Source organism: Bos mutus, chromosome X (assembly GCF_027580195.1).
Source record: "Bos mutus isolate GX-2022 chromosome X, NWIPB_WYAK_1.1, whole genome shotgun sequence".
In the NCBI taxonomy this organism is placed as follows: Eukaryota; Metazoa; Chordata; class Mammalia; order Artiodactyla; family Bovidae; genus Bos; species Bos mutus.
The window spans coordinates 98,028,207-98,055,517 of NC_091646.1; the positions used below are offsets into that span (position 1 = coordinate 98,028,207).

General features: G+C 36.2%; 1 protein-coding gene and 1 long non-coding RNA gene across 2 annotated transcripts in view; both read left to right on the plus strand.

The window, feature by feature from the left end:
* DMD (dystrophin) overlaps positions 1–27,311 on the plus strand; it is a 2,671,852-nt gene that overhangs the window by 129,801 nt on the left and 2,514,740 nt on the right. The gene's annotated exons all lie outside the window — the stretch shown is intronic.
* LOC138986425 (uncharacterized) overlaps positions 8,303–27,311 on the plus strand; it is a 67,204-nt gene continuing 48,195 nt past the window's right edge. Inside the window, exons 1-2 of the long non-coding RNA XR_011463275.1 lie at positions 8,303–9,103; positions 17,502–17,591. This is a non-coding gene — a long non-coding RNA (uncharacterized lncRNA). The remainder of the gene's footprint in view (positions 9,104–17,501; positions 17,592–27,311) is intronic.

Genomic DNA, 27,311 nt, shown 5'->3' on the forward strand with positions numbered 1-27,311 from the left:
GAATAAAATAGTATATGAAACACATCTGCCTCTAACTGGACTAGTGATTCTTAATTAAAGGAAGTAGCATTTATTCTTGTCATATGAGATAGTAAAAGGGAAATATTGTGAAGCAAGTATGAAACATTTGTTTTTTGTTATATTTAGTAGAAAAGGAAAAGGTAGATGGGAAATTATGAATGGAGGACCATTCAGAATCAAAGAGATGGGATAAGCACATTTCGAAGATGCAAGAAATAAAATAGCATTTTTTGGTGTGATGAATAAGAGAGCTGAACTACTACATATACAGAAGTAGTGATATATGATGTTAAAAGTAAAATTAGGATCACATTGTGAAGGCAAAAAGCCAGAAGGCATAGTCCAGAAGTGAACCTATAGGTAGTGGAGAACATAAAAATGTTCTTGAATAACAGGGGTGGGTGGAGTAGAATGTACAGGATTCAAAGATTGGAAGTCAGGAAAAAAGTATTAATTTATAATAGACCCTTTAAATTTAGGGCCTATGTATTTTATAATCTGGTAACTAATTGAATTCTGTACTTTATGAAGCCAAATTTTAAAAGGTTGAAATCATAAAACTAAAATTAAACTCTTATCTTGGTAAATGATTTAAAATTTTATGTACTTTGCCAATTTAGGCTTAGGAGAATATAAATGAATATAAACACATTTCTTTAACTCTGAAGTTAGGTTAAACATCACTTAATAAATAAAAAGTTCACTATAAAACAAGGCCAGAGATACAATAGATAAAATATAAATATGATTATAGGCCTTTTATCCTCATCATTGAAAACAATATTGGAGTATAGTTGATTTACAATGTTGTGTTAATTTCTCCTGTACACCAAAGTGAATCAGTTATACTTATATCCCCCCTCTTTTAGTTCTTTTCCCATGTAGTTCATACAGAGTATTGAGAAGAGTTCCCTGGGCTGTATAGTAGGTCCTTAGTAGTTATCAATTTTAATATATATCATTGTCATTGTTTAGTTGCTGAGTTGTGACCGACTCTTTGTGACCCCATGGACTGCAGCCTGCCAGGCTCCTCTGTCCATGGGATTTCCCAGGCAAGAATACTGGAGTGAGTAGCCATTTCCTTCTTCAGGGCATCTTCCCCACCCAGGTATCGAATAGGTGCATGCTGCATTGGCAGCAGATTCTTTACCACTGAGTCACCAGTGAGCTCATATATATCATATGGTGTCACTTATATGTGGAATCTAACAAAATGGTACAAATGAACTTATTTACAAAACAGAGTTAGACATAGAAAACAAACTGGTTGCAGGGGGGTGGGGAAGGGAAGAGGGAAGGATAAATTGGAGCTGGGGATTGACATATACACACGTAGTTCAGTCACTCAGTCGTGTCCGACTTTTTGCGACCCCATGAACTGCAGCACTCCAGGCCTCCCTGTCCATCACCAACTCCCAGAGTTTATTCAGACTCATGTGCATTAAGTCGGTGATGCCACCCAACCGTCTAATCCTCTGTCTTCCCTTTCTCCTCCCACCTTCAATCTTTCCCAGCATCAGGGTCTCTTCAAATGAGTCAGCTCTTCGCATCAGGTGGCCAAAGTATAGGAGTTTCAGCTTCAACATCAGTCCTTCCAATTAACACCCAGGACTGATTTCCTTTAGGACTGACAATTTGGATCTCCTTGCAGTCCAAGGGACTCTCAAGAGTCTTCTCCAACACCACAGTTTAAAAGCATCAATTCTTCCGTGCTCAGCTTTCTTTATAGTCCAACTCTCACATCCATACATGACCACTGGAAAAACCATAGCCTTGACTAGACGGACCTTTGCTGGCAAAGTAACGTCTCTGCTTTTGAATATGCTGCCTAGGTTGGTCAAAACTTTTCTTCCAAGGAGCAAGTGTCTTAATTTCATGGCTACAGTCACCATCTGCAGTGATTTTAGAGCCCCCCAAAATAAAGTCTCCCACTATTTCCACTGTTTCTCCATCTATTTGCCATGAAGTGATGGGACTGGCTGCCATGATCTTTGTTTTCTGAATATTGAGCTTTAAGCCAACTTTTTTACTCTCCTCTTTCACTTTCATCAAGAGGCTTTTTAGTTCCTCTTCGCTTTCTGCCATAACGGTGGTGTCATCTGCATATCTGAGGTTATTGATATTTCTCCTGGCAATCTTGATTCCAGCTTGTGCTTCTTCCAGCCCAGCGTTTCTCATGATGTACTCTGCATATAAGTTAAATAAGCAGGGTGACCATATACAGCCTTGACGTACTCCTTTTCCTATTTGGTTATACACACTATCCCCCTCGTTTTTGAAACTATACTAGAGGAAGCTGTGTAAGATATGTGAATCTCCTCCGCTCAGAATGCTTAATTTCCATGTGCATCTCAGAATGGGAGTATTTACTTTACTTTGCTGAGTGTGAGTCATGCACAGCATGGACCCTAAGACCAAACCAGTTGATTATTCAGTGGTGCTCTACTGAGTAAACAGTTGTCTGTATCCATCGTGAAGGAAAGATTATCTGGTGACACCACATGAAAGGTTGGTTTTCCCAATATAGTGTCTTAATTGAGTGCTATTGCTTCCCAACATGATATATTCATGAGGAATTTATAATGGTAATTTTATATTTTTCTTCATAATTTCAAAATCAAGCTTTTAATATTTTAAAACTGCATTTTCCTAGTAAAAATAGCATCATTAACTTTTCATCAGTCTCTCTAGTATAACTTGAGGTTGTGACTAATCAGTACTTCTGATAATCAACTTGGTTTCCTCTGACCCAATTACCTTATACTTTGGTTTTGAAATGACATTATGCACCTTTTCAGTTATATCAGTGATCACTTTTTTGATATATAGATAACATACTTTGAGGAAAAAAGTGTTCAAGGAAGAAATGTTAAAGCATTGAAGTCTGGTAGAATAGGAAGAGAAAAAAATAATTTCTAACTTTTGTTTTATTTAATTTTCTATTTGTTGAAGCCACGGCTATACACTCAGATTATCACTGAGTCCCTTCATCTCAGGAACGCATCCTTTTAAAGACTGGTGTCACTATATACAGCAAAATATGTGGTTTCCATGCTCTATATCCCAGAACGCTTCATGTAACCTTTATGAAAACTGTGTCATATATTGTCTGAAGTGTAAATCTTATTCTGAATACCAAATGAGTCTGAGGACAGATACAATTTCTTAGGGCTTGGGGGAATAGTTTGAGTGGATACATTCAAATAAATCACAACTATTATATCCATGATTAATGTAATGATAACACACCCAGAAACACAACTCCAAATGCTGGATTTTGTGTGATGAATTTAAGAGATGCTGGATTTTGTGTGATGAATTTAAGAGAGACTGCTAAACTTGTTCTTAACATAACACAATCTTTTGGTTTAAGCCATTTGAATTTTTATTAATATTTTTATGGACATTAGATGAACTTCTGTTTTGAATTAAAAGACAGAAGATATATAAAGACATAATTCCCTTGAGGTATAATATCAATCTTTTGTTCAATGGTTAAATGCTTAAAAACATTAAACATTGGCAAGACCAGGTACTAAATTTAGTAGCCCAAACCTAATCTCTGTATCCAGTCATGTAGAAAATAAGTTTTAGCCTATTACTTTAGAATCAGGTTAAGCTAAGGAATATGCAGCAGTTAAGTATAATATTTTACCTTTGTAAAGCTGAGCACTTCTATAGGTCTTTCAAGTAGTGCTAGAATAATTTGAAAGGGGGAAGAATTGCTAAACCAGTTTTTTTTTAGAAATGCTTATCTTCTTGAAAAGTACTTAAAATGAGTTCATTTTGCTTGTTTCTTTTTTGTGTATTTAATAATGTATATTTTGCTTAGTATTTGAAAGCTTTTAAAATAAATTTTTAGATGGATTCTTCATGCTCTCTTTATTTCAAGAAATATCTTTTTAGATTATGCTATAAAATAATGTTATGGCACAATATTTATTATTTAAAATTAATAAGGACCCACTGAAACCCAGCACTATGCTTGGTATAAGGATAAAATGGTGATTAAAAACATATCAGTAGTTTCATGAACTTAATGGTTTAGTACCTGTACCCCAATCCAATATACACTAGTGAATCTAGAGATGCTATGGTTTGGCAGAATTTGGAGGGGAGGCAGTGTGCTACCATAATCTAGTAGATAGATTCCAAATATTGGAATTGCTGGTAAAGTGACTGAATGACTGGAGGCAAAGGTACTCTAGGGATGCTGCTAAACATTACATTGCACAGAATGGTCACCCACATCAAAGAATCATTCTGCCTCAAATGCAAATGATGTCACAGTTGAGAAACTTTGCTAGTATTTAAAACAAGCAATTAAACAATTCTGCTGTTAAATGCATAACATCCAAGATAAACACTTTGAAAGAAAGGAAACCTGGTTTTCCGAGAGCCCATAACAAAGATATTTGACCTAACCTGGGGTCATTGTAGTCTGCTTGGAGGAAGTGACCTAAAGTTTATCTGAAGGTTGAGTTTTTTTTTGTTTCCCTCATAGAATGGGGAAAGAGGGTTCCTGATACAAGGGAAGCTGAGAGGGAACTTTAAGAAAGATGGGTGGAGTAAGTAAAACCATATATGGTTGTGTGAATCCTTTGAGATGAAAGATGTTGAAATAGTTGAAGCAAGGTGGGATTTGAGTTCATCCCATTCACAGATTTGAAAATGTCATTCTGGCTGCAGTACAGAGAGAGAGCTTAGAAGACGACAGAATTGCTGAAAGGAAAGTAAGAAATGTTCTGGCAGGTACTATTGCTATAAATTATAATCTGAATCAAGAATAAAAATAACTTTGACAATATCCAAATTTGTTTAACTCACAAATGACAAAAGAAGGTCTTTGGAAATCATGACTCATAAAATAAGGTATTTAATTTTCAGTTTTAATACAAAGTGTGCTGGGGAAATCTTGTATCTTGCCAAAAGTATATGTAAGCAAAGACTTATGCCCCTCTTTTAAAAAATTTATTGCTGTTCTCACCAAAAGCTTGAAAAATGAGGTGCATTGAATTAGCAAAGGAAAATAATATTTTTTAAAAAGCAACAGAGTTCTCTGTCCAGTGCGTGACACAGGGCATGCAGTGCTTTAAGAACCTGATTCAGGGTTAAATTCAAGGAAAGCCATTAAATGGTTAATGTTTTGGTAAAGTAGGGCTGTAACTTGTATTTATCTGGAGTCTATAATGTTAGAGTAAGCCATTTCTGCCTTATAGCAGAGGGAATAAATTAAATAGCCTTCTTTGAGCATTCTGTATTGTTCATAGGTACTGATGAAATATTGGAATTGCTGGTGAAGTGAATGACTAGAGGCAAAGGTACTTCTTTTTGTTTTAGAAGCTATTATTTTTCTACCTTTCTCAATAAAGCACGGGGATTACCAAATCTTGATTTAGAGACTATTAGCTTTTCTAAAGTGTTGGTGAGGGAAGTTGGAGATGGTAGTGAAGAAACTTAAGTATCATGAATTGTAGCTAAAATTTCGTTCAAAGTAAATAATTTCCTAACCTTGAAAGAAAGCCTTTAAAAAAAATCTCTGGAAAATGTTCAGTTTGTTATGCCTGGTTTTTGTTTTTGTTTTTTTGAGGCTCATACACAATTTTAATTTGATATGTTTCTCAAAATTCACTAGATTAATAAGATAGTATGCATTTCTAAATACATAAGCTTCTAATTCTTTATATTAATTGATAGGAAGTATAGTAGTTAATCACTATTGATTGATGTGTAGTGCTGAGGTATCTCAGTTTATGACATTAAAGTAATTTAGAGAAGCAAATTCTTCTACTGTAAGCTTAGCAGATGCTGACTAGCCTCTGCTTGAACAACCTCAGAGAGACAGAATTTGGGAGGTAATAAGACACCCAGCCCATATAGCATTATGGAGGCCAATGCTCTCTGTGAAAGAATTATTTCTTATATGAACTGTAATCCCCTCCTACCCTTAAAGTTGTCTTCTTGATTCCCTTTCTACATTTAGAAGCAACATATAACTACCTTTCCAAGGGTGGGGATTTTCGCATCTTTTCAACTGTTCATAAGTTAGTCTATTCATCACTCTATCCATACTTGTAAAAAATGGTAGCCAAAAGAAATCTGAAGATACTTTTCCAGATAAAGGCTAATTGGTTCTGGGGCTGAGAGGACTATAGGTTTTTTGTGATTTAGAGATTATATTTCTTATATTTAAGTGATTTACAGCATTGTTAATAGTTGGGATCTTTTGTGGTTTTACTAATGAGTGAAGATTTAACTGTTCTTCCTTTTGATAGCCTAATCAGATAATTAAGAAATTATGTAACAAAAAAGAAATGATGTAGATGTAACATTGGGTGAATCTAATTTTTACAAGGCTTTGCCAAAGCTTCTGTATTTCATGATTGGAAGATGATCACGTTCAGTGAGCTAGCAACTCCCAGGATAATTGTACCAAAAGCATATGAGGGATAAAGCATGGAGAATTTGATGGACAGAGGAGACCGGCAAGCTACAGTAAGCATAAAGGTGACTGCCACCGCCCTGGGTATGAATTCAAACAGAAAAGGAAGATAGGTTGAGGAAAGATGAGACCTGAAGATGGAATACTTGGGGATCCTGATACATAAGGAACAAAGTCAACAAATGAAAATGAGAAAGTGTGTTTAGAGGAAAGGGGTGATATCAGAAGAGTGATGTCTCAGAATTTTACATGACAGAATTTCAAGAAGCCAGAAGTAGCCTGCAGTATAAACGGTGCAGGCAAGTTGAATAAGACAGTAATTACAGCATGGGGATTAGATTAAGCAGGCAGTTCGAATTTGATGACTATAGCCATAATACAGTGGAGTCACAGATTTTCATGGGTTGAGGACTAAATGAGAGTTGAGAATGTGGGTACAGTAAATATATATTGAAATTTTCTATTTTAATGGAAAGATTTGGGAGTTGCTGGGAAGGCTACAGTTTAGGATCCCAAATCCTAGATGAAGATGAGATTACAAGGATTTCAAAGATGAAAATAAGACAAATTAGTTATGAACTGTGTTGTGTGGTGTGCCCAAGTTCCCAAAGATGTTTTAGATAAGAGTGAAAGGGTACCAATCTCGAATAGACAGTGAAAAGTTTAATAATAGCAGAACCACATCCCTGTGAGGGGTGAAACAGGAGAGGGAGCCTGCACTTTTATTTTTCCTTTAAAAAAAAAAAGTATTTATGTTTAGTTGGAGGATAATTGCATTACAATGTTGTTTTCATTTCTGTCATACAACAGTGCAAATCAGTCATAGGTGTACATATGTCTCCTCCGTCTTGAACCTCCCTCCCACTTCCCACCCCATCCCACCCCTCTAGGCGGTCACAGAGCACTGGGTTGAGCTCCTTGCATCGTACAGCAAATTCCCACTGGCTATCTAATTTTACATATAGTAATGTATATGTTTCAGTGCTACTCTCTGTTCATCCCACCCTCTTCTTCCCCCACTGCGTCTACAAGACTATTTTTTATGTCTCCTTCTCTACTGTTGCCCTGCAAATGGGTTAATCAGTGCCATTTTTCTAGATTCCACATATATGTGTTAATATACAATATTTATTTTTATCTTTCTGACTGACTTCACTCTGACAGGATCTAGGTCCATCCACCTCATTAGAACTGACTCAAATGCATTCCCTTTATGGCTGAGTAATATTCCATTGCATATATGTACCACAACTTCTTTATCCATTCATTTGTTGATGGACATCTAGGTTGTTTCCATGACCCAGCTATTGTAAAAAGTGCTGCAATGAACATTGGGGTACATAGTTCCTTAAGAATTGTGGTTTGCTCAGGATATCTGCACAGTAGTGGGATTGCTGGGTCATTTTATTGCTGGGTAGTTTTATTCCTAGTTTAAGAAATCTCCATACTGTTCTCCAAAGTGGCTGTATCAATTCACATTCCCACCAACAGTGTAAAAGGGTTTCCTTTTCTCTGTACCCTATCCAGCATTTATTGTTTGTAGATTTCTTGATGATGGGAGAGGCAGTGTTTACTTTTGAGGAACACTGGGAAAAGTGGGATTCTTTTTGGAAAATTAGAGTCAGTTAAACAATAGGGAAGGAGCTTTCTGAAGAATAAAGAATCACTTCTTTGGAGCTATGCAATAGGTATTTGAGGACTCTGGAGATAGGATACAGAAGGCAAATCTGATGAAAATGTATGGAGGCAATAGCCATGACTAGTAAAGAACTGTAAGTATTTGTTGTTTCAAGAATTATAAGGGTGTAAAGTATATGAGAATATAGGATCTGAAGGGAACTTGATGACCTTGTGTCCATACATGCCTTCTGCCAGGGGCCAGACTATGTTAGCTGTCGTTCTGCTTATACTCAAACTATTAAATAGAACGTTGATGAAAATGTTTGATAAAGGTGAAAACAGTGACTTGCGACAGAAAGGCTATTAAAATTATGATTCATTCCAAACAATATCTTTTAATTACCCATCTTTGACTCATGGATTCCTACAGCTTATTTTATAATTTTAAAATCAACCTTCCACCTACCATTTCCTCAACAAATTGCTTTCTTTTGAAATTCCCAGTCTTTGCTAACTTCAGTGTTTCTTTTGTGGGCTTGCAGAGTTTTGATGAAATTCACATAGGAAACTGTGCGGCAATCCTGCTGTCAAAAGGTGGTCTTATTGCTTTCCGTGAAAGTGCCTAAAATAAAAAGTTGAGTAGAAAGAAAAAAGACACTTAATGATTTTTTAAATCAGTTGATGAAGCTAACCTTTTATCAACAAAACATTTTATTGTTGTTTAAATTGTCTTTCATCAGCGGAAATTCTCATGCTGGAGGGGTTAAATAGCTCAGAAGTACGTCCTTTCTCCCGTTGGCCTGATGTCACTACTGCAGACAAACTAATTTATTATTGATGGCTTGTGATGCTTTTTTATTTGTCTCCATTTCAGCACTTCTGATATGTTGGGTAAAGCCTATTGATTCACCCAGGTTTGGCTTTTATGGTAATTTACTGAAAGGGAGCCTTGAAGAAAGCTTGCAGAAGAGATGGATATTTTTCAGATCTTACCCAAGTGGAATAAAAGAAACGTAAAAGGTCTGTTTTTCTCCAGTGGAGTACATGATTCTGCTAGTATTTAACTGGTGGGTGGGTCAGGGTTGATGGAGAAAGGATATTGTTAGATGTGGAGTGATACTTAGGGCTATTTAATATTGGATTTTAATGATGGAGCATGCCCTTTTAAAAATATAAGAGTTCAACATTAAAGGCATGATTCAATTTAGTTTTTCAAAACCTGCAAAATTTCCTCCTGGAGAGGCAGGCCTTCGTATGTTACAGTGAGGGCTTGTTAAATGGATTATATTTTGAAGTATATTATGAGTAATATTCCTCTTATCCCTGCAACAGAAGTATCTGAAAAGTAAAAGTAAATATCCCATTTTATCTACTATGGCTTTTCATGTAAATGTACAATTTGTCTTGATTGGCTCTAAATTGTTGAGCAGAGAGAACGCATGCATCTATTTTTCGTAGCTCTCATGGGATAGCAAATTGAATTCTCCTGCGTGTTGTTTTGGCTTAACTACGTTTGCCTGTTTTTTTTTTATTTTTTATTTTTTTTATCTCTGCTGTGCAAAAAGATTAGAGTTTTATCTTCCCAATGGGAAACTGAAAAAACAATATTCCTCCTTTTATTGATGCGCTTCTTCCAGAAAAAATTGCAACTAAATAAGTAGTTTTAAGCAACATATAAGAGACATCTTGAACACTGAATAAAATTGAAGCTCAGAGGAGAGCATTTGAAACCTGGATACACTACTGAGATGCAGCAGACCAGCGATTAGAGAAAAAAATATCGTCGTCTGATGAAAAACAATTGAACAAAGAAAGAGCACAAAGCTTTCAGTTTTATCAGTTAGTATATACAAGTTCTATCAATCTTATTACTATAAAACTAGCCTGTAGCTTCTGTTCAAAGTAAGAGCAAACTAGTGTTACAGAGCTGTTCTACTTAGATAATTTATTGAAACAAATTACAGCGTGCTTTAACCATGTCACTATTTCAGTTCTGAACTTCTACATCTGCCTTTGGTTAAAAAGGGTGACAATAACTGGAAAAAAAAAAGAGGTAAGGAAAGGGGAAAAGGAATAAAATGTTACATTGTTAAACCTAAGTACTTTCTCTTTAGTGAATATTGAAGATAGTGAACCAAATATTTAGAAAAGGCTTACTTTCTTATTTTATTTAGAAATAATTTTAAACACCACTGGAAAGATTAAAGTTTTAAGTAGATATTTTATTCTTGTTTTTGCTTTATTTTAAAACTTCCTTATCAGGAAGTAGGTATATGTGTGTGTTGAGAGCCATCAGGTGTGGTGTATTTGGTTATTCATAGGGATTATAAGGGAATAATAATGATCTTCATTCTAGGCTTCTTGTATCTAATTGTTGAGAATTTTCATCTATTAATTTTCACTTATTTTATGTATATAATTAAGCTTCCCAGGTGGCTCAGAGAATTTGAGAATAACGAATAAAGAATATGCCTGCCAAGCAGGAGACATGGTTTGGTCCCTGGGTGGGGAAGATCCCTTGAATAAGTGAATGGCAACCCTCTTCAGTATTCTTGCCTGGAGAATTCCATGGACAGAGGAGCTGGTGGGCTACAGTCCATGGGCCATAAAGAGCCAGACACGACTTAGCACCTAAACTACCACCACCACTGTACCTAATTATCAGCTTGGTGATTTCATCAGGAAAAAAAAAAAAATATGGGCAATTCTTTGCAGCTTGGAGGAAAGAAAATGATCAGAGAAAGGTATATGTTAGAAGGGAAGCTTCTAGGAGGAGATGAGATTTGAGTTGACTCTTGAATTTTTTAGAAATCTAGACAACAATAAAAATGGTGTGGTCAGAGGTAGAGAATAGTAATAAGCTAGGCGTTATCACAGTAGCATACACATATCAAATTTGAAATTTGAGAATATGATTTATTTTAGATTGTAGACACATATTTCCCACTGAAAGAAATTTGGACTTTATCTGCTATTCTCTCTCTGATATAACTAAAAGAATTATAGAATCACAGAAAATAGGAATGGAACAGTATTTTTCTTTACAGCTATAGGAACAATAGGATCTAAATTAGTAAAAAGGTTTATTAAATAGCTTTTAGGCTTACTGTCTGATTGCCAGAGTTCTACCTACAGACTTTGAATTACCAGATATGGTAATGTTCCTTAGCATAAACAGTTTAAAGAAAATTAAGGCTTAGAAAATAGAAGAGAAAGTTGCTTTATGCTGGTAGACTTGTAAGAGGTGAGTGAAAGTGAAGTCTATCAGTCGTGTCTGACTCTTTGCGACCCCATGGACTGTAGCCTACCAGGCTCCTCGATTCATGGGATTTTCCAGGCATGAACACTGGAGTGGGTTGCCATTTCCTTTTCCCCTCTTGGGATACCATATTGGAGAAAATATTGATAGAAAATAAGTTACAGGACTGGTAATAAATAGCTAATTTATAAAGAATAAAACATAAGTTATTAAATATGATCTACTTGTATGATCTTGTGTATGTATAAAGATGTTAGAAGGCATAGAGGACAAGTGACTGAGTAAGAGATTTATGATTACAGTTAAATTGAAACCTTTGTTGAATTTGTGTCAGAGTAGAAACAGGAGCATGAACTAGGGATTTCAACGTCTTTTCAACTTTCATTAGAGGCTTAAAAGATTGCTACAGGGGTAAAATGCTGCAGTACCATCCTCAGGAAATCCAGATTCACTTTCACTAGGGTATGATAATCACTTTTTTCAGATTTTCTTTTTTGGGGTTACCATGAGCAATGGGTTACCAATGACTGAGCAAGATAAAATGCATTTATTTTTTTTTAATTTTATTTAATTTTTAAACTTTACATAATTGTATTAGTTTTGCCAAATATCAAAATGAATCCACCACAGGTATACATGTGTTCCCCATCCTGAACCCTCCTCCCTCCTCCCTCCCCATACCATCCCTCTGGGTCGTCCCAGTGCACTAGCCCCAAGCGTCCAGTATCGTGCATCGAACCTGGACTAGCATCTCGTTTCATACATGATATTTTATGTTTCAATGCCATTCTCCCAAATCTTCCCACCCTCTCCCTCTCCCACAAAGTCCATAAAATGCATTTAATGAAAGAATGCAGCTGTTTGCCGGATCATACATTTTTGCTATCTGCTAAAAAGGATCAGGTGCACAGCAGACAAACACAGGAGTCTGATGAAATAAAATAACTCCACTTGTGTAAACACATACGTGAGTTGTCCTGGAAGTGATGTTGATAATCTCTCCCAGATCTTGATTGTGTGACACACTTTCCTACTTCTTTCCATGCCTTGAATTACAAAAAAAAAAAAAAAATAGTGTGTAATGGACATTATGAGTGAATTATTATGAAGAGTCATCCTCTTTTAAAGTGTGTTGAGCTTTGCTCAGGCAGTTAGATAAATAATTGATGGTTCCCTTTGAGTGTATTAGATACAGTTTTATTCTTTATTAACTTAATACTGTCTTGGTCTTAAATTTAGTCCTAGGCCATGACCCTTATTCTAGGTCACAGGTCATACAGCTAAAGCAAGGCTTTCCTGGGGGTATCAAAGAAACTGTTCATCCCAAGGTGTTCAGCGAGGTCTCTCCTCTGTACTTCATCCAGAATGCCAACGTTCCTAGAATTTCATGGCCTCTTATATAACTTGTCAGCTCTCAACAAAACAAGTGATTTCTACCAAGTCTTCCAGACTTTCAAACATGTGGGACTCTGCTTTTGGCTATGGAAAGACGGTGAATCCCCATGCAGATTCTTAGGGCCCATTTCCAGTAGCTTAGAATTTAGATTTCTTCCTCCCGTGTTCAGCAAAGCAACCACTACTTGGGATTCTTTATCCTGCCCTATAGTAGGAAAGCTCTTCCAGACAGAAATGCAAGTAGATGCTGCTGTTCACTTTGTGTTTCCGTTTTCTAAAGTATCATAGTCCTCCTGTACTTGCCCCTGCCCAGTGCCTGAAAACAGTTAATTTTTTGTTTTCAGAGACAGGAGAAGTAGTAGTTAGGTTTTTTGTTTCTCTTCTCATTCTAAGATTCTATTCTATTCTTTGTGTGTCAAAAAAATATTCAAAGAACTTTGTATGGGTCATCCTAAAGTTTATATCAGGTTGAAAGTGCTTCATTTTTGTTCTTTCTTTATCTAATCTGAGACTGCATGTAGCACAAAATCAGTTTCATAAATGATCTCGAGTATCTTCTAAACAGTCATCAGGTAAAAATGTTCACTAAACTTACCATTTTTTATGACTATTAAACAAACCATTTAAAGATCCCTCACCTCTCTCAGGATAGTTTGGAAAACAAACAAAAAAAGCAAACAAACCAACAAAGAAAATTTTTGTTGCTGTGTTTAGAAAGCTTCTCAGTTAGACACTGGAACCAGAAAAAGATTCATTCTCTATTATTTTCACATTTCTCCCCAGCTTTGTATACTAGGCTTGGCAAAAGTGGGAAAGGAATTTCTGGCTTCCCAGAAGGTGTTGTAGATTAATTGTGTGTAAGTTACTTTGGGTTGTAACCTGACTTCCAAAGACAAATATTTGTTGCAACAGGTCAGCCATTTACCAGCAGTAACTCAAAATTCCATTTTAAACTCAAGGAGATAGTTTAGTAATATTGGATAATAGCTTTTCTGGGAGGCTAAATCTTCAAAACAATTTAATAACAGTTTTTATAAAATCTTCCAAAAATGTAGAATAGAAAGGAATATATCCAAAATCATTTTATGAGGGCAATGTTACCCTGATAGCAAAAGCAGATAAAGATATCACAAGAAAACTATACTCCTAAGAGATCATATGGATACAGGTGAAAAATCCTCAATAAAATACTAATCAAAAAAATCCCACAAGGAATTTATATGCTGTGACAAAGTGGGGTTTAACAAGAAATGCAAGGTTGGCTTCACATTCAGAAACCAGTTGATATAATATACTTGTAATATCTTATATTAATAGATTGAATGATGAAATCATGTGATTTTATTAATAAATATGGAAAGAAAATTTAAAAATATACCCATTCTTGATGGAAAAAAATTCAACAAAGTAGAAATAAAGGGAATTTCCTGAATTGATATGGAAGTATCCATTAAAAACTCACAAGGATTATTTGGGAGAATGACATTGAAATATGTATAATATCATATATGAAATGAGTCTCCAGTCCAGGTTCGATGCACGATACTGGATGCTTGGGGCTGGTGCACTGGGACAACCCAGAGGGATGGTATGGGGAGGGAGGAGGGTTCAGAATGGGGAACTCAGGTATACCTGTGGCAGATTCATTTTGATATATGGCAAAACCAATACAATATTGTAAAGTTAAATAAAATTTAAAGAAATAAAAAAATAAAACACATCTTTTCTGGGGAAAAAAAAAAAAGAAAACTCACAGATAAAATTATACTTAATGGTGAAAGACTGCTGTTTTACCCAAAGATTTGGAACAAGACAAGGATGTTCCCTCTATATACATCTATACCATCTTGTGAGAGTTATAGCCATGGCATTTAGGCAAGAATAAGTGGGATGTGATAGTCATGTCCTGCCCTTTGCGACCCCTGTAGCCTGCCAGGCTCCTCTGTCCATGGAATTCTCCAGGCAAGAAAACTGGAGTGGGTTGCTATTTCCTTCTCCAATAAGTGGGAAATCAGCTTCCAAATTAAAACAAAAAAACTACTTCCATTTGCAGATGTCTTAATATTGTGCATAGAAAATTCTAAGGAATCTACACAAAAAGACATATGAGAACTAATGAATTCAGTAAAATTGTAGGGCTTAATATTAACACAGAAAATTTAGTTTTAACTCTTATACACTAGCAATGATTAAAGTAAAAATTAAACTAAGAAGAAAGTCCATTTATAAGAGCACCAAGAAGAATAAAAATATTTAAGAATAGATTTAACAAAGTGCAATACTGGTAAAATGGTAGGACATCGCTAAATGAAATTAAAGATCTAAATAAATAGAAAGACATCTATGTTTATGAATCAAAATTTAATATTGTTAATATGTCAACACTCCCTAAATTAAGGTCTAGATTCATTGCATTCCCTACCAAAATCCCAGTTGTTGTTTTTTTTTTCTTTTAAGAAATTGAAAAACTGATCCTGAAATTTATAACAAAAGCAAGGAACCAAGAATAGCCAAAATAAAACTCTTCTTGAAAGAGAAAAATAAAATGGAGGCCTGATATTTCCTGAATTCTAAGCTTGTCATAAAGCTACAGTAATCATGGATTGTGGTGCTGGCATGAAAATAGACACATAAAACGATGAAATGGCATTGATAATACAGAGTAAACTATTATATATGATGCATTGGTTTATAGTTCAGTGGAGGAAATAAATTTGAAAAAATGGTGCCGGGCAAGAAGCATATCCATGTGAAAAATAATTATATTAAATCTCTGTCTCATTTTATTCAAACAATATAACTCAAAATGAAACACTTGAAGAGTAAATCTTTGGAACTTTGGGTAGCTGGTGGTTTATTAGATAGGGCAAAAAAAGTATGAGTGACAAAATAAAAATCAAATGAATTGGACTTCATAATGTAAAACTTTCGTACTGCAAAAAGAAAGAAATGAAAGACAACCCACAGAATGAAGAATATATTGTAAAATGCATACTCAATAAGAGATATGTATCCATAATATATCAAAACTCTTATTAATCAATAACAAACAGAAAAATAACCCAATTAAAATGGATAAATGGGACTTATCTGATGGTCCGGTGGTTAAGAATCTACCTGCCAGTGCAAGGGACACAGGTTCAATCCCTGGTCTGGGAAGATTCCACATGCCAAAGGGCAGCTAAGCCCATGTGTCACCACTACTGAGCCTGTACTCCTGAGCCTGTGATCTGCAACAAGGGAAGCTACCCTAGTGAGAAGCCTGTACACTGCAGCTAGAGAGCAGCCCCCACTCACCACAACCAGAGAAAGTCAGTGCAGTAACGAAGACCCAGACAGCCAAAAGTAAATACATAAAATTTAAAAGAATGGGTAAATGGTTTGAAGAGAGAAATTTAAGAAATTGCTCTAAGGCCATGAAAAGATGCTCAGCATTGTTACTAATAGGATATTGCAAAACCACTACACAATACCACTTGACATCCACTAGGATTGCTGCAGTAACAAGCAGACAAAACTGGAATTGATTAGCATGTGGAAAAAATGGAACTCTCATACATCACAGGTGGAAATGTAAAATGGTACAAATTGCTTTGGTAAACAGTTGAGTTGTTCCCTAAACCTTAAACACTGAGTTAGCATATCACCCAGCAATCCCACTCCTAAGTACATATGAGAAATGAAAACACACATTCATACAAAACATGTGCAGGGATTTTCATAGTAGTGTTATTCATACCATCCAAACAGTGAAAACCACCCATATGTCCATCAACTGACAAATTAATAAGTTAAATATGCTATATCTATAGAGTAGGATAATGTTTGGCAGTAAGAGGTATGAAATGCTGATGCATGTTAAAACATGAGTGAATCTTGAAAACATGCTAAGTGAAAGGAGCCAGTCACAGAAGACCAGCATTCCATATGAAATGTCCAGAATAAGGAAATATATAGAAACAGAAAGTAAATTAGTAATTGCCTGGTACTGGAAATTAGGAGAATAGCAGGGAGTGACTGTTAATGTGTACAAAGTTTCCTTTTAGGATGATGAAATGTTCTAAAATGAGATTGTGGTAATGATTATACCTGTCCCTGAATGTATTAAAAAACATTGACTTGTACAACTTAAGTGGATGGGTTTTATGGCATGAAAAGTGTATTTCAGTAAATCTTTAAAAAATACAAACTGACATTTTATTTACTCTTCTTCCATAAAACTAACTTCCTTTGAATCTGGGGTATAAAGTAAGTGTTAAGTTGAATTCTTTGAGTATGCTAGTCACATTTCACAGTTTACATTTAAACTAATTAAAGTTACATAACATTTTTAATTCGGTCCTAGTCACATAACAGTTGCTTAGAGGTCAATAGTTGCCTGATGGCCATCTTATTGAATAGAGCAGCTATAGAATATTTCCCTCATCACAGCCAGTTCTGTTAGAGCCGCTTTAGATGATTTTACTCAATTGGAAATAGAACTTTGTTGCAATTTTCCCACAATCCAATGATGGATACTGACGCCTGGTTTGGGAAACTGCTAAAACTTAAACTCCTATTTCAGTAAGAAAGCTCACTTGCTGATCTAAGTGAAGACAATTTACTAGCAGGAGACTGGAACTTAACAAAGCTGATTTTTTTTTTTTTGAGTAGCTGCTAAGTTAAGGTGGTCATAGAAAAAAAGAGATGATGAGAAATCAGCTGTGGGAAGAAAAATTATTTTTGTTTTTAACATACTTATATTTATTATTATTATTTTTTTAGAATTTAGATATATCGTAATAGACCCTGCTGTATAATACAGATGAAAAATGGAAAAGATATCTAATTCTAATTGTCCTCTCCTTTTCACTGGTAAGTTTTGGTGGATTTATTGCCAACTGCAGATATCCATGCAGTTAGACATATTCAGAGGGAGGGAATGATTGAGCCCAATTAGGCAGGCAAGACCTGGAACCAAGGAGAAAAAAGTGACAGTTTTAAATCCAAATTCAGCAGGGCTGACCTGGTGGCTCAGATGGTAAAGAGTCTGCCTATAATGCAGGAGACCCAGGTTCAATCCCTGGGTTGGGAAAACCCTTGGAGAAGGGAATGGCTACCCACTCCAGTGTTCTTGCTTGGAGAATCCTATGGACAGAGTAGGCTGGTGAATAGTCCATGGTGTTTCAAAGAGTGGGACACAACTGAGTAACTAACATACACAAACATTTATGTGTTTTGCCTTTTTTTCTTGTTACCAAATAATAGCAACTCTATTCTATAAAAACTCTATAAAAATTTTGAAAATGCAAAGATTACCTGTAATTTCACCACCATAAGAAATTTCTATTGATGTTTTATGTTTTCTACCGTGCTATATATTCTCTTTATTATATTTTAAAATATATTTTGCATGTTTCTTTATAATATTTTACATTTAAATGTTATGACTAAGACTATGCCAGTTTTGAATAAACACATTAATTACTTAGATACTAAATTAGATATTGTAGTCATAAATTACTGTAGCTGTGTTTACATAGCTTTTTTTTTTTAGTTTTTAAACAAATGCCCAATAAAATTATTCTTTTTGGATAATTAGACTCATCCATAGGGTCTTCATAGTTTGTAGTGACAAATGATATTCTGTCATTAATGGACTCTTTAGAAATAGTATTTTAGTTATGTCATGGAATATGTTGTTTATTCATAGCTATTTTCTTTTTACAAAGCTTTATTAAATGCATCAACTCTCAAAAGTCAAAATGCATTCTAAACCTTTTGCTTCCCATGTTCGGTTCAAAAGGTTGAAAAGACCTTTCAGCTCTAGGTTGTAAATTCAAATGTGATTCTGGTTGATTTTTGACAGCTGTAACGCAACCTGCACTCAAAAGCTGTTGCATTCAATCTACTATCCAGTGTTAACATGACACAAAATATAATCTCATTTGACGTTGATGAAGGAAGCCACTCCGTAGAATGGATGAGAGACTGGGTTATCATGTGCTTTTTCTAGTCAGGCTCCATATCTCTTAATCACTCTCTGTCTCTCAAGAATACACACACTCATAGACATATGTACACATAATATATATATATAACATAGTTAAATGTAATGTTTTCTGGACAGTTTTGTTTTCCTGGGGTGTCAGAAAAATTTAGGAATGCATGCATACTTTAACTGGATGCTTATATCTTCTTCACTTCTATTTAGTGGAAGACACATTAGAATAAGAACTTTGATATATAGGATATGTGAATGAATTTTATGTTTTGATATAGTTAGCACACATTTGAAAGCCAAATGACTTATTAAAAATAGCTGTCTCAGAATTGAAGCAGAAATTTGGGAAAACCTCATCTACTCCTACTACAGAATTTTTCTCCAGAGTGTTACTCTACTTTTTATGTTGCTTTAAAATATGATGTCTCAGGTATTGGCATTTGTACCACTGGGCATAAAACCAAGGTTTGTTTTTCCTTTGATCCAAAAATACTAACTTGGAAGACAAAGTATATGCATTGCATTTGTGATTTAATCCTTTACTCAATCATAACTAGGAAAGAATAGAAGTGGCTAAGTATACTGCTGACATTTTTTTAAACTTTAAAGTATCTTGAAAAACCTTTGGAATCATTTAATCTACTTTGATTTTTTTAATATAATATGTAAATTATACTAATTTTCCTGGTGGCTCAGACAGTAAAGAGTCTGCCTGCAGTGTGGGAGGCCTGGGTTCGATCCCTGGGTTTGGAAGATCCTCTAGAGGAGGAAATGGCAACCCACTCCAGTATTTTTTCCTGGAGATTCCCATGGACAGAGGAGCCTGGCAAGGTACAGTCCATAGGGTGACAAAGAGTCGGACACGACTGAGTAGCTAAGCACACATGTAAGTCACAGAGCACAGTTAGTACTATCTAGTCATGCCTAAACTAGGTCAAACCTTTTCTCCTTTTGTAATTAAGATTCCTCTTTCAGTTTATTAGGTGCTTGTGATTTTAGTTCCTAAGTTGAAAGTAGACAGTCTTAATGTTATCTTTCACAGTTTGCCTCCATGATGTTTTTGGATAAGAGCATATTACTGAAAAATTGTATGTTCACTTAATTATATGATTTTTTACTGTCCTTTTATTTTAAAAATATCAATTGCCATAGAATAATTTTGTATTATAAAACTAGCATTTTAAAGCATACTTTTGAGAGAAAGCATCGTATAAAATCATCATCTTTCAAATAAATTATTTTCAGACATTGGTATATTTCCCTTTAAGCCAGTATATCAAACTGTTACCCATGATCACTAAGGATTTAGTTATAATATAAGAAAATGTAAGAATTGATGCTTTTGAACTGTGGTGTTGGAGAAGACTCTTGAGAGTCCCTTGGACTGCAAGGAGATCCAACCAGTCCATTCTAAAGGAGATCAGTCCTGGGTGTTCTTTGGAAGGAATGATGCTAAAGCTGAAACTCCAGTACTGTGGCCACCTCATGTGAAGAGTTGACTCATTGGAAAAGACTCTGACGTTGGGAGGGATTGGGGGCAGGAAGAGAAGGGGACGACAGAGGATGAAATGGCTGGATGGCATCACCGACTCAATGCACATGAGTTTGAGTGAACTCTGGGAGTTGGTGATGGACAGGGAGGCCTGGCATGCTGCGATTCATGGGGTCGCAGAGTCAGACACGACTGAGCGACTAAACTGAACTGATAGCTGGTATGTAAGTCGAGCTCTTTGATACATAATGGCTCATATTTGTATTATATTGACATTGGAGTTATGGACGACGGGAGAATTATTTCTATCTTTTATAGTGATACTCTCCAACAGAATTGTTGTAGGCAGGGGAAATGAGTGGTATAATTTTAGCAAGTGAATTAAAGTAGCTTGAAGGATCTACTGTGTTTCTTGAATCTTTTGTATTAATGCTCCATCTGGAGGTTCATCCCTGGTACTTGATGATCTTAGAAAAAATTTCTGCCTGTACCTAATAGTATTATAGGGATAATGAAAAGATACATTCTCATGCCTTCAGTTTATTTTTTGTCAAATGAATACAAAGTGGGCTTTGTTACTGACTTGAATAAAAAAGCATATGAACAAAACACTTCAAGTAAACCATTATTATTTAATAAAAATTAATGACATAGTTTTAAATATTTTTACTCATGTTCTGCTTTGTTACTTACTGAAAATTGTACTTCTCTAAGAGGTATCTGGGAATTAGCTGGCAAGTCAAGTATGGTAGGCATCTTGTAATGTACATTATTATTACTTTTCCTGCCCAGTAGAGAGTTGTCCCTTCATTACATACAACTTTACAATTGCCCTACAGCCAGATATTCATGTAAGTGAGAAGTCTATTAATATATGTGTGAACACAGACATATTTATATACCAACATAAAGCCCTTTTACAATCATTTAATACCCCCTGAATTTTCCAATAATCCAATGATTGTGTATAGTTAGAGAAGCTTGTACTTTGTTCAGACGCTTACCAGGAATTTAGGATTTTGAAAATGCCACGATGGTGACACCAAAATGATGTCTTCATTTGGGTATCTTAGTATAGATGATTGCCCTTTAATTTTTCCATATTTATTCTCCTTAAAATATCTTTCTATAGTATTAATTGGGGCTTCCCAGGTAGTGCTAGTGGTAAAGAACCTGCCTGACAATGCCAATGCAGGAGATGCATGAGACACAGATTCAGTCCCTGGGTCGGGAAGATACCCTGGAGGAAGAAATGGCAACCCACTCCAGTACTCTTGCCTGGGAAATCCCATGGGCAGAGGAGCCTGGTAGGCTGCAGTCCATGGGATCACAAAGAGTCAGACAGGACTGAAATGATGTAATATGCACACATAATATTAATAGTATGGTTGAGACTTTATATTATGGGTTTTTTCAAATTTTATGTATAGACAGATATACAGGAATTTCATGATAATACCAAGAATTTAGAGTGAGTGAAGTCACTCAGTCGTGTCCGACTCTTTGCGACCCCATGGACTATAGCCTACCAGGCTTCTCTGTCCATGGGATTCTCCAGGCAAGAGTACTGGAGTGGGTTGCCATTTCCTTCTCCAGGGGATCTTCCCAACCCAGGGATGAAACCCAGGTCTCCCACATTGCAGGCAGACACTTTACCCTCTGAGCCACCAGGGAAGCCTTGAATTTAGAATAAAAAAGTAAAAACATTTAGAAGTAAATGATCCTGATGTCTTTGACTCTCAAATGTTTTATCTATATTATATGTGTCTATAGGTATGTGTGTGAATGTGTGTATTTAGTAAGGAAAGGGATATGATACAAATTTGCCAAAATGCTGTAGATGAAGCTAGTTTTATGGGATACATGAGCTCGTTGTACTATTTTTACACCTCCAAGTATAATTCTCAATATATCCTGTATTATTTAAGCTGCTGAATTCAGAAATCCTTTTCTGAATTTGGAGGATTTGATGATTTGGTAGGTTCAGTGCACTGTGTTTGAATCATTTGTGTTGATGAAATAGTTTCTAGAGACTGCCAGAAACTGTTCCCAGTGGTGAATCTTCATTCTGGCAAATGTCTGTGTGGGAGTTCAAGTCAGAGATGATAGGAAAGCATCTTTCTTTCAGAAAAGGAGATGCAGCTACTTTGGGGCTCACTTTATAAAGTAATTGCTATTTATTATCATGTCGAATTACCTAAATGTCAGGTGCATTCAGGAAGCCACAGTGACATTGCCATAGGCTTTATTTCTTAGCAATATCTCAGAAATAAAAGAGCAAATTTCCCAACTGAAGCAGATTTTTGAATACATAATAATGAGCACGAGTTTACAAGTTTATACAATGCTTAAGAAAGGTGTTCCCTACCTATAAAGGTGGTCACAATTCCTAATAAAAAATGCCAGCAGTGACAAAAGAGTAGAGAGAGTTAGTTGAACAACAGATTTTATACCTCTGAAAGATGAACATTAGAGGAAAAAAACTCATTAAGATCCTATGATTAAATTGTGGCTGCTTCCTTACTTTCAGAATTCAAAAACAATTCTTACTTGATATTTTTGCATTTTATTTAGAATATTCAGATGGAAAATCTTTTTTTAGATTGGTGTCATTATGATTACTATCTGAAAGATAGTTGTAGCTTAATTTTCTTTAGAATCTCAATACATGGTAAACATTGCTGTAAACATTTTTGTTTTTTTATGTAGTTTGCACAATAGCTCTATGAGATAAAGGAGTTTTTTTTTTCTCTTTATTTTTTCTTCCAATATTATTGGGATATAATTGACATACAGAACTGTATAATTTTAGTGTATAGCAATAATGATTTGACTTAAATACATCACTGCACAAAGGTTCCCTTTTCTCTACATCCTCCCCAATGAGTTATTTGTTGTCTTTCTGCCAATAGCTATTCTGAAAGGTGTGAGGTGGTATCTCCTTGTGGTTTTGATTTTCATTTCCCTGATGATTTGTAATCTTGAACATCTTTTCATGTGTCTCTTAACCAATACTGTGTGCATTTGTAAAAATGTCTGTTCAGGTCCTATGACGTTTTTTTCTGTTTTCTTTTTTTTTTTTTCCTTCCAATTTTATTCACATGTAATTGACATACAGTCCTGTATCCTAGGGCTGATGGCAAATGGCTGGTAGATGGGGCCTCATCCCTGTACTAATAGTTAAGACAAAGGATTCCAGTATGGCTCTTGCCTGCAGTCCCCAAAATGGCTGCTACCGGTGGCTTTGTCCCCAGGGGCATCCCAGTAACCTCCTACATCTCAGAAGGCTTCTGCAAGATCAACAAGTGGGTCTTTCTTACAGCCCTCTGGCTCTTCTAATACAAGCCCCTGTGGACTTCAAAGCCAGTTGTTTCTGGAGGTTGTTTTCACTGGGAAGCCTGATGTGGAGCTTGGACCCCCTCACTCCTTGGGAAGAACCTCCGAAATTGTGATCATCCTCCTGTTTGTGAGTTGCCAACCTAGGGTTATAGGTCTTGATGATACGACATCTCCGCTTCTCCTAACCATATTGCTGTGATTCCTTCTTTATGTCTTTAGTTGTGGTATTTTTTTCTGTTAGTCTTCAGGTCATTCTCAGAGATAGTTGCTCTGTAAATAGTGCAAATGTTGGCATGCCCGTTAAAGGAGGTGAACTCAGGATCTTCCTACTCCACCCTCTTGGCCACTGCTTGAGACATAGGCACTAGTAACTATCTTTACCTAATAGGTTCCCACAGAGGCAGATGCTGATGGCAAGACTGAAGTATATGTAGTTTATTCTGTGTGTGGGGGTGGGGGAGTGGATCTAGAAATCACCAGTAGGGCAAGTGGAGAGTTAAGACAGAAGACGGTATAAAGCAGTGTTTCTTAAATATTGCCATCTCTCAGAATCCTCTGTAGAGTTTGTTAAGCCATCATTCTAGTTCTCATCCTTACAGTCTGATTCAGCATATGTGGATTAGCTCTGAGACTTAGCAGCTTTTCTATCAAGTTCCCAGGTGAAGGTGCTACAGCTGGTCTGGGTATCCAATTTTGAGAATAACTGGCGAGAATGTGCCTAAGAGTTGTTTCACCTCACGGGCAGGAAGTCGTAACATTTTCCATGTTCTCTTCATCATTTGCCAAGGGCTACGACTTAGATATTGACTTACTAACACCTCAGGTCAGAAATATGGGCACACCCGACATAGACCCTTAGGTAGAGAGTGGCAGAATTTTGCTACCAAACTCCATCAGAATGGACTAGAGTGATGAGTTTGGAGAGGGTGGGGATGTTGTATCTTTAGCTTACACATGAGGAAATTGAGGTAGAGAGGAGTTGATTAACGTTCCCTGAGTTTAACAGCTGTGCTAGAGTCAAGATTCCAATACAGGATTAAAATCCATACAACATCACCATTTTCTGGTAACTTTAAAAAATACATATTCTTAGGTTTTAACCCAGACCTACTAAAATAGACACTGAAGGTATGCCAGAAGTTTGTGTTCTATCAAGCCCTCCAGGTGGCTCCAGTGTATTCTCATATTTGAAAACCACCAGTCTAAGTCAGGTGCTCTGATGCTTTACATTATACCATCTTAATTCCGTAAGTAGAACCTTGTCAGGTTTCATTCGTTTCCCTCTTTTAAACATGGTAGCGAAAGAATGTTAACCAGTTGCTATTTGTATATATGAATCTTTGTGTCTGTCACACATGTCAGTGTGCATCTGTGTGTCTGTACATTTTTCCTTTGTCTGGACAATTTACTCCTGACAATGTGATTGGCAATGTGTTTCCTCTTGATAACAGAGTAGGTCCTTTTAGGGCCTGAAGAGTGTGTCTCTTTTATGGCACTGCTTTTTTCTTCACTGCCTAATGTGATTTCATTTCCACAGTCGAGATTGCTTGAAGTCATGAACTTGCATGTACTACTAGCCATCCTTGGTGTCACCACAACAGAGTTACTTATTTGCATGTCCAGGACCACAGAGAGGACTCAGATCAAAAAGGGCCTCAGCAGGAAAGCTGTCAGTGTTCCAGAATCTCATGGCAAAGGATTCCTTTTTACTATGTAATGAAAAATGGTGATGTTAATAAAACTGCTTCATGTAATTGTTTAGCTGGTTTTCACACAAATTCCGTGCAGCATACAGACTGTGTCTTTGGTCTGCTCCTCTACTAAGTGTTCGTTTCCTTTCTCTCCCTGACAAATCCTATTCATTCTTTGAAGGTCAGGTAAAATGTCTTTGTATTTTTAGAGCCTTTTCTAAATGTCCAGAGTTAACCACTTCTTCTCTTGGTCCCTAGAACCCTGTTCATAACCATGTTATAGTGCTTGTTGCATTCCCTTGCAATTGCCTGGCTTGCTATACTTCCAAAACTATAAACCCTAGAAGAAGGGAACTAGGTATAAACCTGGCTTGCTATACTTCCAAAACTATAAACCCTAGAAGAAGGGAACTAGGTATAAACCTGGCTTGCTATACTTCCAAAACTATAAACCTTAGAAGAAGGGAACTAGGTCTTAGGCAACCTTGAATATGCAGAATCCATAACTCAGCTGGTAAAGAGTCTGCCTGCAATGCAGGAGACCCCAGTTCGATTCCTGGATCATAAAGATCCCCTGGAGAAGGGATAGGCTACTCACTCCAGTATTCTTGGGCTTCCTTGGTGGTTCAGACAGTAAAGAATTCACCTGCAATGCGAGAGACCTGGGTTCGATCCCTGGGTTGGGAAGATCACCTGGAGAAGGGAACGGCTACCCACTCCAGTATTCTGGCCTGGAGAATTCCATGGCAGGCTACAGTCCATGGGGTCACAAAGAGTTGGACACGACTGAGTGACTTTCACTATACTATCACTATAGCATGCCTATAAATTTAAAGCAGTGAGGATGTTAAAGATGAATCTCTAAGAACAGCAAAGCTAGTTCATCTATTCTTTGATTCTAGTTTAGATTATATTTGAAACAATTCAAAGAAAAAACTTATGGATTTTCTTGAAGATATCTCAAAGTTAACCTGTTTTAATAGGATGTCAGGAGCTTACTCTGCCTTGTAACTGCCTTATTCTGTAAGTTCTAACTCAACAGGACATTGTTCTTAAATGATTATATTTGTCCTCTTGAAAGCTGAGAGCCATCAACTACAGCCTCTGCAAACAGCTAGCTAAGCTTCATATCAAACTGGAAGGTCTATATGCCATAGGTTTCAGTGCCCTATGAGATATTGTCAACCTCATGCCCTGTAGGTGAAAGGTAATAAGAAATGGACCTAAAATTCTGAACAGTCAAGTTGAGACACATGCTTGGTCACAGTTTATCAGTTTGATGAGGCCTTTTGGTTTTAGAACAGATTTTTCAAGTAGATAATAATTTACCTTATCATCCTTAAATGTTTCTCAGTCTTTGATGTTTATAGCAAATTGTTTTTCATAATACTTTACCATGCTTCCGTCAAGAGGTATAGTTTATGCCCCCTTCCATTGGAATTGCATGGGTCTTTCTGACTATCTTAACTAATACACTATGGAAGAAGTGACGCCATGTGACTTTCTTGGCTAAGTCATAACAGATAATACAGCCTCTGGCTAGCGCTCTCTTTCTTGGTACCCTTGATCTTAGAACTCATTTGTCATGCTGTATGGAATTAGAGAATATATGGAGAGGCCTGAATGAAGAGGAACCAAAGGTTTCAACTTAGCTCAGCACCTTCTAATAATCATTATAAACTTGCCAGCCATGTGAGCGAGCCATTCTGAAGCAGTGAATTCATTCTCCCACTCCTTGATCGAGTTACCTTTAGCTGATGCCACATTGAACAGATATCAGCCTTCCCCATCCAGCTCTGCTTAAATTATAGAACCCCGAGCTAATTAATGATTGTTACTTTAAGCCACTGTCTTTTGGTGTGGTTCGTTGAACATCAGTAGATAAATGTAACCAAGTTTGAATAGAGCATGCTCAAAATAAGACTGTCACAGCCTTGCAAAATGCACTCTGCTTGAATGCTATTCCACTGAGTGTTTGTTTTTCTCTACCTGGGAAAATCTCTTAATTATTTCACCACTTCCTTTATTTATTTATTTATTTAAATTGGAGGCTAATTACTTGACAATAT